This window comes from Crocodylus siamensis, chromosome 2 (assembly GCF_052110815.1).
Source record: "Crocodylus siamensis isolate JL-2025a chromosome 2, ASM5211081v1, whole genome shotgun sequence".
NCBI lineage: Eukaryota > Metazoa > Chordata > Crocodylia > Crocodylidae > Crocodylus > Crocodylus siamensis.
This window is the reverse complement of record NC_143396.1, coordinates 133,684,296-133,690,295: the sequence shown is the minus strand read 5'-3', so window position 1 is coordinate 133,690,295 and position 6,000 is coordinate 133,684,296.

Sequence of the window (6,000 nt, the reverse complement as noted above, 5' to 3'; positions counted from 1 at the left end):
GGCTCATTTATTTGGTAGAACGAGGACAGGGGGAAGGGACTAATTTATTCTGCTTGAGGGTATTGAGCTAGAGAGGTTTATTGCTGTTGCTGTTGTAATACGTTTGTATTTTTAATTTGGTTAATGTGCCTGGAGAGTTGTGATAGCTGCTCTGTAAACCAGGGGGAGGAAATCATATGGTTAGTTTTTGCTGTGAATTAATTGTCACAAAGAATATGGCAGCCTCATTTCCCCCCTACCACATCTGCTTCCTGCCACTCATAGCACACATCTTGGCCCAACTAATCAAGTTCGTCTACAAAACAAAAAGATTTGTACTGTATGGCTTCCAGTGGTGAATAAAAACTCTGCAATGTGGAGGATGCTCAGAAGAATAAGTTCTGCAAGCACAAGCCCTTAAACAGTATTTAAAGTCCCTGAAAACTAAAGTGAGCCCATCATTATATTGTGTAGACACTGGCAGAATTTCATTAAGCAAATTACTGTTAAAGATAGCTGTGCCTCAGCTAAGCTTCCATATTAACAATCCAAAGACGACTTGCCTCCTTGTTTTAAATTCAACAGCAATACAAATTGTAGTTAATATCGGCAGAAACTGCATTAGAAAAAGGTCTGGTGGTTTATCTTCTATTCTGTGGACTTTCAAGGCTGGCTTTCCAGTACAGTAAGGTAACCTACAGTGACAGGAGAGAAATACAGCTCATTAAGGGAATCCACTTCTTCTCTCTACTCATTCCCTTTTCTACCCTTCCTTAGCATTACCCCTTTTCTGTCACTGTTAATGTGTATCCTTGTGCTGCCTGAAATTCAGTGTTCAGGATTGTTTTCTTTGATTAGAAGCCACTTATTTTTACTGTATTAATGTGATAAAAATTCAAACCAAAGATAGGTCTGAACTGAAATCCCAGATCCCCGGTTCTCTGGCACCACAAAATGAGTCCCACTTTGACATGTGAGTTGCTGTCTTTATATGGGGTGGAAGGCAAAACCTGGATCCAAGAAACACTGAATTTAAGAGCATCTTTACATACCAACTTCTTTGCTTCTGCTTGTCAAAGACATTGTTACTTAACATCTACCCTGGCATTAAATAATTCAGTGCAAATTGGTGGCACAAGTCACAGCTTGAAGAGCTCTGGTTCTATCTAAGGGTGATTTGTATAGAAGCATTGGTATTTGCAAGTAGCCACATCTTCACACATTTGTATATATATTTTCTAAGTGCTCTTGGTTTATGAAATGCCACATGTCAATGGACAGAGTAGGCAGCAGTAAATGAAAGGGTTTTTTTTGTTAAAAGGCCTTTTTCTGTCATTTTAGGAATTAGTCAAAATGCATTGTCTCAATCTTTCTTTCTAGTGATAATTAAATGGATATTCACCAGAGTTTATTTACATTTGTTTTTTTTCAATTTATAAATAATTTTTCTATCGCAAAACCGTGGTAAGTTTTCACATTAAGACATAATTATTAATATCTACAAACAGGCTAAAAGCCTCATGTTTGCAGCTTCCCCTTATTACCCAGTGACACTCAAACATAAACAGAAAGGGAATAAAAGACTTGTAAATTATAATGGAAATGCGCTGCTATTTTATACTACTTATGTTAATACTACCTCATTGATGGTTGACCTAGACCTATATTGGTCAACCCTACTTAAGTGGAGTCATTTTTCGACATCTGGGACCTCTCCCATCTTATAGATATGCCTAAGCAAAAAATTTTATTTTTCCTCATACAAATCCTACTGTACCTAAACATGCATGTTGAGGGATCCGGGATCATGCAAATCTTTTTGCCAGAACAACCCTCTTGAAGAAGAAAGTACACTTGTGATACTACATTTCTTGAGTGTGTTGCATGGAGCAGCGATTAAAATCCTGGTTTAAAAGCCAAACTGTGCTTTCCAAACCTATAGCATGCTCTCCCTCCTCTCTATGTGACCAAGCCACAGCTGGTGTGGGACACAGTGTTGCATGGAGTGGGTCTGGGTTTCACTGAGTCACCATGAGAGGGGGACACCAAACAATTCACTGGTGGATTGGGATTACACAGAGTTTCTTTCAGTTTGCCCTTTTCATCCCTCAAATACGAATTCAGCTTCCTCAACAACCTTGGCCACCCCCATGCAGACCAGTGAAGGGTAATGCACAAAAGCTCCTTGGCCCTGAATCCAGTCCATCATCATTCACCACCTCCAGAAACCAAAAGGCAGGGCACCTGTGCTGAGGGTGAAGATGAAACGGCACTGTACCTTAGTCCCTTTACCCACCAGGGATATAGCTTAATGGCTCCTGCACAGAGCCCTCAGCACGGGTATGTATGTAGCACTGTTCATCAACTTCCCCAACACCTGGTCTTTGCCAGTGAAAGAGAGACCCTGACACATGCATACGTCTGGAGTGCACTAGACTACAGTCTTTCTTTCACCTCCTCAGGAGCCTCTTCTTGAGGTTCTGGCCACACTTTTTCCTACACCTTTTTAAGTTTTGTACATCCATCTGTAGCCACATGAAATCCTGGGATCTTCTAGTCAATTTACTCCTAGCCTTGCTCAAGCTGTCTTTTTACCAGACCAGGAAGGAGACAGTGGCTGGAGGGAACCCTGGCAAACATGAGGCTGTCTTCTTTCCATTTGTCTGCATACATCTCAGCAGTTTTTAACTAGGAGTGGTACTCTAGATGCCTTCAAGGAACAGTGTGCGCTGGCTGGAGTTCTCTGCCCTGTATCCTCCCTTGACACCTCATTTGTAATCAGTAACCATCGCTCCCATTCCTGTTTTGTCATTTGTCCCAGGAAATCAGCTGTTGTGCACCATTGAGGAGCAGGCTTGTGGTTCCTGGCAGGCTCAAGTCCACCATCATGGCATAACAAATAGGCCTGACTTTATCCAGAACCCTGTATCTTGATCTCTGGCTCCTAGTTCCTGGTTCCTGACTCCCTGGCTTGTGAACTCTGGACTCCTGCCTGAATCACGCTTCCTGGCCTTGTCTGTTCCCAACTCCCTGGTTCATGACTCTAGTTTGGACCCTTCCTTCGACACCTTGACTGTTCCTGACTTCCCGGTTCACAGCTTTTAGTGTCAAACCCTGACTGCACACATCCTGTTTATTACATTGACATACATAGGGTTTGGGACATCTGAAACTTAAGTGCTTGGCCCAAAAAGGCAGGCCATTTCATTTGGATCAGGTTCAGGCACCTGGGATCCCTATATTATGAGGAGGTGTAGATGCTTACAGGGAACAATACATAGGGAAACACCTCAGTGTGGTATACAGAGTTTGGGGAGCAAAATATGTCTCCAGTGGGTGGACCAGGAAACCTGATGGTGCCTAAACGCAGTGTTCAGACACAGAAGGTATCTAAACTGCTGTCCTTTTATAGAGCTTAGCTGGCTCTATTCACCAGTGATTCTGGGGTTAGGAGGCTAACAGCATTAGTTTTGCACCTATCTTTTACATAACAACCAAGCAGTTAGACCACTTGTCCAAGAACTAACACACACACAAGGTACTAACCTTCTTCTTTGTATACACAGATACACTAATATTTGAACTTACATCCCCTACATCCTGAGACAGTGCCTGAGCCACTAGGGCCAGGGTTGAGGGCACTTCCACCCTTCCTGTTGAAGTTGGGTTACTGGGACCAGAAGGACAGCAAAAAAGAAAAAATGTCACCCCATGGCCTATTATGCTCTGTTGGAGGACTGAGGAGTCCTGGAGTATGATTGTTTATGCATTTGGCATTAAACATGCATTGGCAAAGGAAACAGAAATAATTAGAAGTAGGGGTCAGAATGCAAGAGTTCTTCCCTCTGAAGGGAATGCCCTCCTTACTGAGCTAGAGAGTCAGAGTGCTGCCTATTTGTTCTCCTTTTGACTTCGTGCCTCAGCAGGAGGTATGGAGCACATCCCCCAGTCAGTCCAGATCATGCTGGTTAAGGCTTTTACTTGTGAAGTAGAGAGAATATCTGGGGGATTCCACTGCCCACATCCCTCCAGGTTGAAAATGACACATCCACCACCACTCTCTGGGTATGACCGTCTAGTCAATTTGCCTAAATGGCACAGTCACTGAGTTTTTTTAAGAGAATGTGGTGGGAAACCATGTCAAAGGCCTTCTTAAAGTCCAGGAAGATGACATCCACCCCAACACCCTCGTCCAGGGACTTTGTGACCTAATCATAAAAAGAAACCAGGTTAGTCAGGCAGGAGCTGCCCTCAATGAACCCATGTTGGTTGCCCCTGAGCATTACCTCCCCTGCTGGGCCCTTGGAGATGTGCTCCTTGATAATTTTCTCAAAGGTCTTTCCAAGGACCAAGGTAAGACTGACTAGCCTATAATTGCCAGGGTCCTCTTTTCTCCCATTCTTGTAAGTGGGACCACATTGGCCCTTTTCCAATTCTCTGGTACCTGGCCAGTGCCCCACGAGTGCTCATAGAGCTGTGCCAGGGGCTCTGCTATGACTCCTGCCAATTCCCTGAGCACCTTTGGTTGAAGAGCATCTGTATGTGGATGCCTCCAGGGGGGACAGTGCCACTCTACGCACGGCACGGTCTGAGAATGGACGGAACACCATGAGGAAGAAATGCTGAGTCCTCGTCATCAGAGACTCCATTCTGAGGGGAACGGAGGGTCCTCAGGGTGCTGAGGGAATTGGCAGAGGTAATTGCGGACCCATGACACAGCTTTATTAGCACTTGTGGTGTTCTGGCCAGGTGCCAGAGGAGTGGAAAAGGGTCAACGTGGTCCCCATTTTCAAAAAAGGAAGGAAGAAGGACCCACAAAACTATAGGCCTGTTAGTCTTACCTTGGTCCTGGGGAAGCTCTTTGAGAAAATTATCCAGGAGCACATCTGCGATGGACCAGCAGGGGAGATTATACTCAGGGGCAACCAACATGGGTTCATTAAGGGGAGGTCCTGTCAGACCAACCTGGTAGCCTCTTATGATCAGGTCACAAAATCCTTGGATGCAGGTGTCGCAGTGGATGTCGTCTTTCTGGACTTCAGGAAGGCCTTCAACACTGTTTCTCACCCCATTCTCATTAAAAGATTAGGTGACTGTGTTGTCAATGCCTACACAGTCAGATGGGTCACCAATTGGCTGCAGGGCTGCACCCAGAGACTGGTGGTGGGTGCATCATTTTCAACCTGGAGGGATGTGGGCACTGGGGTCCCCCAGGGCTCGGTCCTCGGGCCCATACTGTTCAACACCTTCATCACAGACTTGGAAAAGGGGGTGAAAAGCATCTTGTCCAAATTTGCTGATGACAGCAAGTTGTGGGGCAAGGTGGGCACACTGCTGGGGAGGGACATAATCCAGCTAGATCTAGACAGGTTACAGAGGCGGGCAGATGAGAATAGGACAGACAAGTGCAAGGTACTACATCTAGGGAGAAGGAACCAGCAACATACCTATAGGCTGGGGAACACCCTTCTTGTCAACCCGGTGGCAGAAAGCGATCTTGGAGTCATTGTTGACTCCAAGATGAACATGAGCCACAATGTACGGAAGCGGTCGGTAAGGCTAACCGCACCTTGTCATGCATCTACAGATGAATCACAAGCAGGTCCAGGGAAATGATCCTTCCCCTCTGTGCAACATTGGTCAGGCCACAGTTGGCGTACTACATCCAGTTCTGGGTGCTGCACTTCAGAAGGGATGTGGACAGCATTGAGATGGTCCAGAGGAGGGCCACTCACATGGTCAGGGGGCAGCAGGGCAGGCCCTATGAGGAGAGGCTATGGGACATGAACCTGTTCAGCCTCCACAAGAGAAGGCTGAGAGGTGATCTGGTAGCTGTCTATAAACTTACCAAGGGGGACCAGCAGGGAATGGGAGAGTCCCTAGTCCCCTGAGCACCACCAGGAGTAACTAGGAATAATGGCCACAAGTTGACTGACAGTAGGTTCAAGCTAGACATCAGGAAGCACTACTTCACAGTCAGGGCGGCTAGGATCTGGAACAAACTTCCAAGGGAAGTGGTGC